The sequence below is a fragment of the Peromyscus maniculatus genome, chromosome 23 (assembly GCF_049852395.1).
Source record: "Peromyscus maniculatus bairdii isolate BWxNUB_F1_BW_parent chromosome 23, HU_Pman_BW_mat_3.1, whole genome shotgun sequence".
Lineage (NCBI taxonomy): Eukaryota > Metazoa > Chordata > Mammalia > Rodentia > Cricetidae > Peromyscus > Peromyscus maniculatus.
Genome location: NC_134874.1, coordinates 44,068,815 through 44,082,816, shown reverse-complemented (window position 1 = coordinate 44,082,816; position 14,002 = coordinate 44,068,815).

The following is a 14,002-nucleotide window of genomic DNA, read 5'->3' as shown; positions in this document are numbered from 1 at the left end:
ACCAGTAAACCATGTGTGGCAGCATATGCCTATAACCTAAGGCATGACCTCGAACTTCTGATCCTCCTGCCTCTATCTCCTGAGTCCTGGGGCTGAAGGGGTACACCATTATACCCATTTGGGCAGTGTTGGGGATTGAACCTAGGACTGGGTTGCTTGCTAGGCAAGTACTCTACCAACTGAGCCACATCTCTAGCCCCAGACAGTATTCTGAATGCTTCCAGAACATTCTTACCAAAGTTACCTACAAAGCTTGTTCCCATTTTACTGATGGAAAAACTGAGGGACAAGCAGGAAAAATGATGGAGCCACAGCTAAGGGCTGTTCCCTAACCTTTAGGAAACCCATCAGGGGCGTGTGCTCTTTTTATTCCTCTTCTAGAACATTCTTGCCCCAAATACATTGCTATGATAGGGACTCCAGGAGGCTGCTTCAACCTCCGTGGCACTTTTTACCCCAGGTTACCCCTAAATCAGGATTTTGTCCTGTCCCTCTTGCTGTATCTGAAGTCCATGCTCTGGACCCAAAAACAGGTCCTGGCAGAGAGCAGGCGTTCAGTACATACTAGCCAAGTGCGAAGACACACAACCCGCCAAATCAAGTATCTTAAGATGCTACAGCCCACTCATTGGTGGCCACATGGGACTGTTTAGTCACTTAACAAACAGGACAGGGGGACAGATAGAGAGGGCTCCGTGGGAACCAAGTGCCACCCCAGGGACCAGAAGACAAGGGCAGCTACAATCCTGTTGGGGTCACAGTGGCCCTGGGTTCTTCTCTGAGACCAGCAGCCATCTAGGCTGTCCCTGGGGATGTCCTCTAGGAGCCCAGAGCTGCTGGCTATGAATGGCCAAAGGCCAACCCATGGGGACTTTAGCACATACAGCAGTGAGTCTCTTGACCGCCTCCCAGGGCCCACTAGCGGGTCACTGGAATCTGGTGTTTATGCTCCTGGCATTCTTGCCCTAGCTAAAGGCCCAGGCATGGCTACAGGCAGGATCAGGATCCTGACTCCCCACCCCAGAGTCAGGCTTGGAGTCTGTGATAGTTAGCTTTGTCAGCCTGGCACAGCCTAGGATGGCCTCGGAAGAGAGTCTCAGTGAGGGCTTGTCTGCGTTAGCTGGCCTGTGGGGGACGGTTTTATAAGTAGATTGATGCAGAAAGGCCCAGCCCAGTGTGGGTGGCACCATTCCCTAGGCAGGAGGTCCTGAGCTGTGCAGGAATAGAGAAGCAGAGTTGAGCACACTCAAGCAAGCAGGTATGTATTCATTTCTCTGTGCTCCTGGCTGTGGTTATGATGTGTAAGTTCCTTAACTCCCCTAGTAGGATGGGCAGTTATCAGGAACTCTCAGCTAATAAACCTCCCCCACCCACCCCCAGGCAGCTTTCTGTCAGGCTATTTTGCCATGGCAACAGAAATGAAGCTAGGACAGAGTATGAGGGCTGGGGGGAGGGGCAGGGAGCGGGGCTCCTGTTTGTTTCCAGGGCTGGGAACTCTGGTTATAAATTGGTGCTGGGGGAGGAAGGCTGCTACATTTTTTGTTTTTGTTTTGGAGACAGTTTCTCTATGTAGCCCTGGCTGGGCTGTCCCGGAACTCGCTCTGTAGACCAGGCTGACCTCCAATTCAGAGATCTGCCTGCCTCTGCCTCCCTGAGTGCTTGGACTAAAGGTGTGTGCCGCCACAGCCCAGCTGGGAAGCTGCTATTTAACAGATAGGTATTGAGTGGAACTCAGGCGGGATAGGTGAAGTGAGAATACACTAGAGGGGCCTATGAGAGGGTTCAACAGGTAAAGGTGCTTGCCACTAAAACCTGGCCACCTGAGTTCGATCCCCACAACCCATGTAAAGGTGAAAGAGAGAAATGACTCCACCAAGTTGTCCTCTGACCTGTGCCCAGCCTCAGTCATGGAGGTGACATTGTTGCTACCATTGGGGTACCGTTTTTTGCTTGCCAGGGTCTCTGTACATAGCCCAGGCTGGTCTTGAACTCTCATCCTCTTTCTTCAGCATCCAAGGAACTGGGATTATTGGCTTGTACCGCCATGCCCAGCCAGCATTGTCCCAGTTAAACCTCTATGCCTCTTCCCAAACTTCCCTCTCTCCTTGGGTATCTTTAGGGTAACAGACTCTTTCTTGATGGGAAACCGACAGTCTCCTGGGACCTTTCCAGGCAGCCTGCCCTCTCCAGCTGCATTCTCGGGAAACATCCCCCCCCCCACCCCCGCTCTCAGCAGCACCCCCACAAATGGCTGAGCCATGCATCACCGTCATTCCCACAGGGCAAAGAAATTTTCCGTAAGAAAATAATGATTAAGAGATAATGATTCAGCGGGGGTGGGGGGGGGGGTGGGGGGGGTGGCGGCGGTGGTGCACGCCTTTAATCCCAGCACTTGGGAGGCAGAGCCAGGCGGATCTCTGTGAGTTCGAGGCCAGCCTGGGCTACCAAGTGAGTTCCAGGAAAGGCGCAAAGCTACACAGAGAAACCCTGTCTCAAAAAACAAAAGAGAGAGAGAGAGAGAGAGAGAGAGAGAGAGATAATGATTCAACTGTAAACATCCAATGTAGAAAATGTGGGAATTCCGAAAAAGAAATTAGAGGTGACCCTGTAGTCCCAGGGCCAGGTCTCTTTCCTAATTTCCCTCCACACTTAAAACCTTCTTTTTTTTTTTTTTTTTTTTTAGATTTATTTATTTATTATGTATACAGTGTCCTGTCTGCACATATCCATGCAAGCCAGAAGAGGGCACCAGATCTCATTACAGATGGTTGTGAGCCACCATGTGGTTGCTGGGAATTGAACTCAGGACCTTTGGAAGAACAAGCAGTGCTCTTAACCTCTGAGCCATCTCTCCAGCCCCACTTAAAACCTTCTTAAAGGGATAATCTACATAGTGCTCTGTTAGAGGCTATTTCCTTCCTTCCTCTTCCTCCCTCCCTCCTTCCCCCCTCCTCCCTTCCCTCCATCCGTTCTTCCTCCCTTCCTTTCTCTCTTCCTTCCTTCTTTCTCCCTCCCTCCCTCCCTCCCTCCCGCCAAAGATTCAGGTCTCACTAGGTAGCCCAAACTGGCCTTAAACTCACAAAGCTCCGGTCTCACACTCCCAAGAGCTGGTATTACAGGCTTGCACTGAATAGTGGCTAAAATACCACACTTCCGATGAGTATTTCTGGTGTATTTTGTTAGGGCAAAAACTAAGGCTGTGAGAAAAGATCCACGGTCTGCTCCAAAGCTGGTCACTAGGAAGAAGCTGTAAGGGACGGGGAGGTGACTCTGGAGGTAAAGTGTCTGCCCTGAGAGCATGAACTCTAGCAGCCAAGGAAAAGCCAGGCACAGAGGTGCAGGCCTGTGATCCCACCACTGGAAGGCAGAGCCACTCAGCGAGAGATCCTGCCTCAAAAAAAATAGGGTGGACACTAAGTGTGGCGTGCACATCTTTAATCCCAGCATCCAGGAGACAGAGGCTGGAGGATCTCCATGAGTTTGAGGCCAGCCTGATACATCTACATATCCCAGGCCAGTCAGGGATACATAATGAGACCCTTTCTCAAAAAGCCAAACTCTAGCTTGGAGAGCAATTGAGGATGATGTCTGGAATTGACTGATGGCCTGCACACACATGCGAACACATAAATGAAGTTGGAGAATGTATACTTGTCACAGCTGGGAGATGCCAGAGCCACCACAGCCAGGCCTCTGGTTGCCAGGTCAGCACATGGACTCGGAAATCTAGATTAAACAGGTCCCCAGTGGGAACTTGATGATCTAGAAGGAACCCCCCAAAGCAGGTGGTACCCAAGCCAGGATGCCCTGGATACAGCCACATCCAGCCCAGACCATTGCCTGTCAGTCACCCACTCTGTACAATAGGACACACTGCCCTCTACCCAAGCAGGTCTCCAGACCTCTAGAATATTCTAGAAATTGAATCCCTATCTTTTGAGCCAGGTGTATCCAGAGAGCCTTCCTTACCATCACCCTGGTCCCTGGTCACCAACCTCTGAGCCAAGCACACCTAGGACTCACAGCTGACCACCATAAGAAGTTGCTGTACTTCTGTGCCTCAGTTTCTCCAGAGAGAGTAAAACAGTCCCCCTAGAGACAGGTTCACCCACACCCTCAGCATAGGGGTTTTATTTGGAACAAGGGTCTCTGCAGATACAAAGTAAGGATCCAGAGATAAAACCACCCTGAATGAGGGGACCACTGGTACAAAGAGGCCTTTTTTATAGAGAGGGGCACAGGGTCTCATGGAGTCCTGGACAGTCTTGAACTTACTATGTAGCTGAAGAAGACCTTGAACTTTCATTAGTTTTTGTCTGTGGGGCATGGGAGAGGTGCAAACAGGCCCTGATGCATGTTTAGAAGTCAGAGGGCAACTCGCAGGAGTCAGTTTTCCCCTTCCACTATGTGGGTCCCGGGGATTGAACTCAAGCCCTCGGGTTTGATGGCAAGCCCCTTTATTGGCTGAACCACTTCACTGGCCCCAACTCTGAACTCCTGATGTTCCCTCCTCCACTTCCCAAGTACTGTGATTGCACAGTTCATGCCCAGGGTGTGCATTGCTGGCGTGGGCCCCCGGGCCTCAGGTGTACTAGACAAGTGCTCCACCGTCGGAGCCGCATCCCAGCCGATGTCGGACAGAAGCAGCAGCCACTGTAATGGGAGGGAGGAAGCCCTAAGCGAGGGGTAGATGCATGGCTCAGTAGTAGAATATTTGCCTAGAGTCCCCCAGTGAGGCGTTCGGGTATGGCTCAGTGGTACAGTAGATGCCACCAAACTGTGCACTTCATTATCCATTTATTATTTTATTTTATATATAATTTTGAGATAGGGTTATCATTCTGGACTCACTGTGTAACCCAGGTTGACCTCAAACTTGCAGCAACCCTCCTGCCTCAGCTTCCCAAGTATTGAGATTACAGGTATGAGTCACCATGCCCAGCTGAACTGGTAAACCTTAAATGGATGGATTCTGTGGCATGTAGATCATATCTCGATAAAGCTGTTTTAAAATACTTGCAGGTCAGATGTGGTGGCACACACCTTTAAACTTGGCACTCGGGAGGCAGAGGCTGCCAGACCTCCGAGTTCAACGCTAGCCTGGTCTACATAGTGAGTCCAGGCCAGCCAGGGCTACACAGCAAAACCCTACAAGGCAGAGAAGGAGTGGTGTGGTCACAGGCAACTAACGGGGAGGAAGGAGCCTTCTCAGAGCCTCTGGAGCAGAGATTCTCAACGTGTGGGTCGCGACCCCTTGGGGGGTCACATATCAGATATCCTGCATATCAGAGATTTACATTATGACTCAAACCAGCAGCAAAATTACAGTGATGACGTAGCAATGAAATAATTTTGTGGTTGGGAGTCAACACACGAGGAGCCGTATTAAAGGTTGAGGAAGGCTGAGAACCACCGCAGAGGACTCACAGTGTACCCCACCATCTTGGACTTTTCTGGCTCCAGAAGTGAAAATGCATGTGAGCCGTTGTAAACCAACCAGTGACAGGAGCTCATCCGATTCGGGAAACAGGAAACTGCTTCTCACAGTGCTGGAAGGATTAGAGGAAGCGAGCAATGTTCTTGGCACAGTCATATTCCTCGGCTGGGCAGCCCTTGGTTTAGCAGACACAGTGTGTGCCAGGTGCTGGGCTGCGGGGCGGGCGCCGGGCTGCGGGGCGGGCGCCGGGCTGCGGGGCGGGTGCTGGGCCGCGGGGCGGGTGCTGGGCCGCGGGGCGGGCGCCGGGCTGCGGGGCGGGTGCTGGGCTGCAGGGCAGAATGCCCAGATACAATTCCAGCAGAAAAAGTGAAGGTGCAGAGGAGGGTGAGTCCGGGGTCAGTGTTTGGAGGCTTGTGCCACACAGATGGACCAGCTGGATGAGCCAGAAGTAAGGGTAGGGAAGGCTCAGGTGTGGGAGAGGAGCTGGCATGAGCAACAGCCAGAATGAGCTGGGGCCTTGGGCAGATGATGGATGGAGTAGGTCTAGGGAGCAGACTGGCGATGAGGCCACATCATAGCATTATCAAGGGTCCCGAGGGGTTCCCACTGCTTTGCACTGAGGCCATCTGACAGTGACAGAGGCTGGTGGTGAGGGATAGAATCAGGCAGGTGACCTTGAGATGGTGGTGATGGGGTCCAGCCATGGACAGCAGGGAGGTAGCCTGCATGAAGAAGCCCTTGGTTCTAGCCCCAGGACTGCATGAACCAGCCATAGTAGCAAATGTCTATAGGTCCAACACTCAGAAAGTGGAGGCAGGAGGGTCAGGAGGCCAAGATCATCCTCAGCTACATAGAGAATGGGAGGTCATCCTGGGCTACATGTGAACCTATCGGGGGGTGGAGTGGGGGGAGAGGCTGATTCAAGTTTTGCTGAAATTGAGTAGAAGAGTCTAGGACTCCTTCAAGCCAATGGGGCTCCTTATCTATGCCTCAGTTTCCCCATTCCCCCTATCCACAGCTTGAGAAGAGCCCTTCTGTTTGCCTGACGGAGGCAGCCATTTTTCTGGAAGCCTTTTATAGAAGGCTGAGCCAGAGTCAGCTGGGACTGGGTGCCCTCTAGTTCTCCAGTCCTTACCCCATCCCGGAGCAGCTGAGGTCCCTTGTCAGGGTCAGCTGGGACCAGGGACCAGGGACCACAGCTCTCTGGGTCTCCAGTCTCCACCCCATCCTGGAACAGCTGAGGACCCTCCCTAGGCCTGTGAGAGTAACAGAAGCCCTTGGGCATTTGAAGCAGCTTGATTCAGTGATGGGGGTGCACAGGGCTCTAAGGCAGGCCCAGCCGGCCCTGGCCAGGGTCCAGCCGTCTGTTACCAGCCTGTGAAGCTGCCCTGTGAGCAGCCCAATTAGTATTCACACCAGGTCCCCCAGTTCTGAGATCCCTTGTTCCCCCCAGACAGCAGCCAGGGTGGTTGAGACTCGGGGCGGGGGGGTTTCTCAATGGAAAGTTATCCCCCAACAAACAGTGAAGGCCTTACGCTGAGGTACCCAGGGGAGGGAGCTGCCAACTATAGTATGAAGGAAGGTCCTTGGGGCTCCCCAAGGCTAGATCAAATCTGAGGTGCAGGAGGGCACTGGGCATTAAGATTAGGCTCTGTCTAACCCATCCTCTCTCTATCTTGTCTCTGCCCAGGTCTGGCTCTCTATATCATCCCCCACTCCCTCCTCCATTTTATGTAGTCAGGGTGGGAGAGAGCCCACCTGTTGCTCCCTAAACAGAAAGAACCACACAGGAGGGTTCAAGGCATGGTCCTTATGCCCACCCCATGCCCAGTAACATCTGTCCATGTCAAGGTTCTCTTTGACTTAGGGCTGCCTGGAGATGTCCCTACAGCCCCCACATGGGGACACCAACAATACAAAATGGCAAACTCATCTCAAGGTGTCCAGAGCAGGCTGAAGAATGAGGGTTGTCCCATACGCCAGCGCCCTCACTCTTTTCAGGGCCATATCACACCCACTGCCAGGGTGGGGTGGGGGAGTACTGGCTTACAAGGCTGTGCCCTGAAATGGAGAGACTCTTCTTTTATCCATTTGTAGGTGGGAAGCGTCAACCCGAGGAGGCACAGAGTGCAGGAGAAGTGGGTGCTAGTGATGGAGGGAACTCCCAGAACAGTGGGTGGCCCTGAACAAGCTTGGATAGAGCCAAGACCCTGGCCATGTGCAGCCCGGCAGCTCCAGACCCCTGCAGCTTTGTCCAAACAGGCAGGCAGCATCCCGGGAGCCTCCAGTGTGGGAAAACTGTTGGAAATGGGTCCCGAGTGAAGCCAGTTCCCTCTGAATAGAAGGACTTCATGAAGCAGCACCTTGGCACTCAATGTATTGTAAGCGGGGCAGGATGAGGCATGGGACATTCCCTTTGGAGCACCCAGGAAGACTCATTCAGGAGACTACAGACTCTGGCCTGGGAGCCCATGTAACACCCAGAGATCCTTGGCTCTAGGTACCTGCAGGGCGGGGTCGCCAAACTGGCCACATCCCCCACATAGATAAAAGAGCTGGGGGAGGCTACAAGAATGGAGATTCAGTATGGATGTAGAGACCTCAGAGAGAGAGAGAGAGAGCACAGTACTGTCCTTAGATCCTGGAGAGGTGGCCCTGGGGACACAAACCTCATCTTATACTGTCTCACCCTGTAGAAGCTACGTGTCTCCCAAACACTCCTCTATCTACCCACAGGCCTATAATCAACAAGGAACATCTGGTCAACCTCCAGATTTTTTTTTTTTTTTTGCTTTGTTGTTTTTTGTTGGTTTTGTTTGTTTGGATGTTTTGTTTTGTTTTGTTTTTCCTGACTGCCCAGCCCACCTGACCTTACTCCCTTCAAGCCCCTGCACATCGAGATTATCGAGTATCCCTTATTCTCGCAAGAAAGCCCCCCATCTTGTCCCTGGAGCTTCCAAGCTTCCTAGGCACCTGGCTCGTGCCATCACGCCTTCACCAGCTCTGCTGTCTGCCCCCGCCGTTTGCCCTCTCCTTCCACATGCCGCCTCTGTGGGTCTCTTCTGGCATGCCCATTCTAGGAAGACTGGCTTCCTAAACTCAAGTGAGGACCGACCTTGTTCAGGCTCGCAGGCTGTCTCTCCCCTTTCCCAGACTCTCCCCATTGCCCCCAGACTCCAGGCCTTGGTCCAGGCTGTGCCTTCCACCCAGAGCATCGCCATTTCTCTGCTCCGCCTGGCTGACTCCCATCCAATATGTGAGCTTCGGGCCCAGCAGCTGCCTCCTCCCAGAAGCCCTCCAGTCATGCACGCCCACAGATGCATAATTACCTGGGCAGTGGCTGTCTTTGGCCAGGAGTCGCACATGGAGGGTGGGGACAGCAACCACAGGCCGCCTTCGTCTGGTCCCTCAGCATCTATTGACACCTAGCCTGTAGTACACACATCCCTGTCAGTCGTCCACTTCCCATCTCTGTGCACACCCAGCAGCCATCACACACAGAACACATGCACGTGGACACAGTTCCCTCTGTTGACATGCATGCACACATATGCACACACAAGAGCACACGCCCTCGGACCACCTCCAACACGCCTCGCACCAGCGCCCACGTGCCGACCCAAGCCCTCACTCACCGTGCACAGTCCACACACGGCCAGGCGAGCTCGTGTCACTTCAGCGGGTGCCGGGAGCTGGGTAGTGCGAGCGGCTGCTGGCCGCCTCTGCCTGCCAGCATTTGCCAAGCAGTTTCCATGGCGACACATCTTGGCTCTGACAGGAACTGATGTGTGTGGGGAAGAGGGTCCCACAGAGGGGGCGAGATGGGAGGTCTCTATGTCCTCCACTCCTGACACAAATAAGGGGGTGTTCCACGAGTGGAGACATTCTCAAATCAGGCTGGCACCTCAAGAAGGAGGTTCTGAGCCTGCCTGGCACAGGAGCAGACTTAGGTCATTCAGTCATTCAACAAACCTCCTGGCGTAACCACTCTGTGCTGATGGCTGGGGCTGCAATGTTGCCTAGAATGTAGGCTTACCAAGGACTTGAGGTCTGACACTAACTCAGTGTCCCCCCCAAACCCCTCAGAAGGCTCTGTCTGTCCCAAGGGTTTGATGCTCAGTTGACATCCCTCTGAGCATCAAACCCTCTGTCCCTCTTCTCTGAGACTAGAAACAGGGAGCGGATGCTGGGTACCCCTTGGAAAACCACTCACTCAGCATCTCCTCCCCTCCCTGAGCGACCACTTCCGGCACTGGGTTCCTCACCGGCTCCTCTCAGAAGTGGAGTCTTTTCCCATCCTTCAGGCTAGGCCTGTCTCCTGGCTCATTTCGGACAATAAAAGATGATGGATAAAGGGTTCAGTCAGTAAAGTGATTGCCACATAAGCCTGAAGACTCGAATTCAGACCCCCAGCGCTCACATAAAAAGCCAGATGCAGGAGTATGCCCCTATAATTCCCGAACCAGGGAAGCAGCGACAGGCACCTCCCTGGGGCTTGCAAGCCAGCCTAGTTTAATTATGACTCCGGCTTCAGTTGAGAGACCCTGTCTCAAAAGATAAGTGTGGGGGCTGGGGAGACGGCTCAGAGGCTGAGTGACACCGCTCTTCCAGGGGACCTGGAATTCCAGCTCCAGCACAGGTGGCATCCTCTCTCTCTCTCTCTCTCTCTCTCTCTCTCTCTCTCTCTCTCTCTCTCTCTCACACACACACACACACACACACACACACACACACACACACGCACACGCACACACACAGACTCTTACACACATATAGAGGAAAAATGACTTGTGTGACACTGTGCCAGGGCCCTGGAGGAACACCTACTCCTCTGCCTAGTCCCTCCATTCTCGCTAGCACAAGAGCAATCCATCTGCTGTCCCAGGGGCGGGGAGGGAACCCACAGGGCCTGGGTTATCCCAACTGAAGGCATCTTGGACCAGCTAGCCCCAGCCAACTCACCAGCTGGCGTGAGCTCAGCTAAGACGAGCTGTGCCTGACCCGGAGCAACAGTACTGCTCGGGTGTTCCATCAGAGCTTTAGAGCTAATAAAAAGCTGTGATGAAACGCCAGGCAGTGGTGGTGCACACCTTTAATCCCAGCACTCGGGAGTCAGAGGCAGGCGGATCTCTGTGAGTTCAAGGCCAGCCTGGTCTACAGAGTGAGTTCCAGGACAGCCAGAACTACACAGTGAGACCCTGTCTCAAACAAAAACAAAAAACAACAAAACACCCAAACTAAAACAAACAAACAAATAAAAAGCTGTGATGATTACTATCAGTTATCGGGTTGACAGGATCTAGAGTTATCTAGGGGATGCAACTCTGGGTTTGCCTGAGGGCATTTCTAGATTAGGTGGAACGACCCACCCTCAATGTGGGGAGGCACTGTCCCATGGGTTGGGAGCCCAGGCTGAATAAAAAAGAAAAAGTAGGCGAGCTGCTTCCTGAGTGTGGATGCCATGTGACCAGCCGCCTCAGGCTCCTGCACCACGCCTTCCCTGTGCAGACTGTACTCTCAAACTGTGAGCCAACATAAGCCTTCCCTTAAATTGCTTCTGTCAGGAATTTTTTCACAGCTGTGAGTCAAGCAACCAATGCATGACCCTTCAGGATTAGTTGTCACACGGCATTAGCTGAATGATACACACTAGAGGCCCAGCCAGTAGTCCCCCAGCCTCACACACTCAGTACATGCTGATCACTCCAAGAGCCTCTCAGGGATACTGAGACCCTGGCCTGATGAGGGTGCTGGGAACCAAACCTGGGTCCTCTGCAAGAGCAGCAAGTGCTCTTAACCACTGAGCCACCTCTCCAACCTAAGAGTAAATTGGCTTTTTATTTTAAGATTTATTTTTCTTTTATGCACATGAGGGTTTTGTCTATATGTATGTATGTGCACCGCATGTATGGCTGATGCCTGCAGAAGCCAGATGAGGGTGTCATATTCTATAGAGTTGGAGTTAAGGTAAGTTAAACCATTGTGTGGGTGCTGGGAGCTCTATTCGGGCCCTCTGCAGGAACAGCAAGTGCTCCTAGCCACCTAGCCATCTCTCCAACCCAGTAAAATTTCTAAAAGCAATAAAGACCTAAAAGAAGAGCATCCTGCACAGAAGGTGGAGTGACAGCCATACCCTGAACACAGCGCTGAAAGTCAGAAAGCAATGGTCGGTGATCTATTATGGTTTGTGTCTGAATGGTCCCCACAAGGCTCAGAAGGGACAGAGTTCTAAGGATACTGACCTGACTGGTGGACTAATTGCCGCACGGATTCATGATATGATAGAATTGCTACGAAGTGGGGCTGCTCAAAGGGAGAAAGTCATTGGATACCTTGTCCCCGCCCCTTCCCATCTGTGATGGTTTGAATGAGAATGGCTACCACAGGCTCATATATTTCAATGTCTGGTTCCCAGTTGGTGGAACTATTTAGGAAGGATTAGGAGGTGTGGCCTAGTAGGAGGAGGTGTGTCACTGGGAGTAGGCTTTGATGTTTCAAAAGCCCATGTCAGGCCCAGTCTCTCTCTCTCCCCCACCCCCTGGACCAGATGTAAGCTCTCAGCTACTATTCCTGCACCACCGCTGCCTGCCTGCTGCCACACTCATGGACTCTAACCCTCTGAGACTGTAAGCAAGCCCCCAGTTAAATGGGTTCTTGTATACATTGTCTTGGTCATGGTGTCTCTTCACTGCTATAGCACAGTAACTAAAGTACTGTATCTCTTTCTCCCCAGCCTCCACAAGGTAAGCAGCTGTGCCCCATTTTGCACTGTCCTCTACGATGCTCTGTCCCACCCATGAGGCCAAGAACCATAGACTGAAACCATTGAGCCAAAAGAAACCTTTCCTTCCTCATCTTCCCAGGGTTCTGTCACAGCATGGAACTACACATACTCAAAATAGACATATTCCACAGGGGCTGGAGAGATGGCTCAGGGCTTGACAGCACTGGCTGCTTTTTCAGTTCCCAGTACCTACTTGGTGACACAGAACTGTCTGTGACTCCAGTCTCAGGGCTGGAGAGTTGGCTCTGTGGTTAGGAGCATGAACTGTTCTTGCAGAGGACCTGAGTTGGGTTCCCAGCACCCATGCTGGGTGGCTCACAGCTGCTTGTAACTCCAGCTCCAAGAGATATGACCCCATGTGATGACCTCTGTGGGCATTGCACTTTGTGTGCACTTGTGCACACACACACACACACACACACACACACACACATACACACACACACACACACACACACACACATACACATACACAATTTTAAAAATAAAGATTGGCAGAGTGAGGTCAGTGGGAAGCCAAGAGCAAGGCGGGTGCAGAGAAGTGAATGCCACTGACTTTGGGGACATCAGTACCAGTAGATGATGCTATGTCGTGTTGTGGTTTGAATGTGGTCAAGCATGTCCCCCAAAAGCTCAGGTGCTGCAAACTTGGTCCTTGTGTGATTCTGGTGCAGCGGTGACAGAGACAGGAGGAGCTCACTGGCCAGCCAGTCTAGCTGAATTGGTGAAGTCCAGGTTCAGTGAGAGACCCTGTCTCAAAAAACAAGGTGGGGAAGCTAGATTGGTGGTTAGGGGCACTGGTCGCTCTTCCAGGGGCCCGAGGTTCATGCTCAACACCCACACCAGGCAGATTACAACCACCTATGGCTCCAGCTCCATGGAATCCAGTGCCCTCTTCTGGCTTCTGTGGGTACCCACCCAAAGGTGGAGGAAGAGGAGGAGGAGGGAGGAAGGGAGAGAGGAGAGAGAGAGAGAAAGAGAGAGAGAAAGAGAGAGAGTGCGCCCTGATGTCAACCTAGGATCTGACACACACATACACACACAGAGGAGAGAGGAGATAGTGCAAATCTAGCATTTTGATCCTGTACACACTCCTTCTGAATGAAGCTGTTCCCTCCTCTGTTGAGAGTCAGGTGATCCAAGGCTTTCTCAGAGCCCCACTGAAACAACAGAAGGAAGCTAGTTCTATGTCTTTGCCCAGGGGCAGACTCGGCAAGGTCCAGTCTGGGGCAGGGGCCTGGGCTTTGAAGGAGTTAAGTTTTGGTTGCTAGGAACGTGGCTTTCCCCTCGAAGAGACTGGAGTTATCAGTCCCAAGGCTTCCATGTGCTCGTCTCTGACACCCTGGAGATAACAATCAACATTACCTGATTAGCAGCCTGCTGACCTTGTCCTATTGTATAATGGCTTTCTGCTGACTCCATCCCATTTCCCCCACAAATAGTATATAAGATGCTGTACTTCTTAATAAACATGCCTGGCATAAGACATGACTTGTGCAAGACCTCCTGAGCCCACCTGATCTATCTTTGCCTCTGATCCCTGGCCCCTCCTCCTCAGGACCCTGTCACTGAAGAGTGACTTGTTGGTCCAGGTCACTTCTCTACCTCCACTCCACCTGAAACAGCTAAGGTACCCTCAAGCAGGCCTTGAGGCTCTGCTGTTTGGACCTTCCACCCACCAGAAATGCTACAGAAACCATTTGACTTTATACATTGTTTAGACTTGGCTGTTCTGCTATGGTAACGCAATAGAATGGAGATCCAGGGGCCATGGAGGTGGA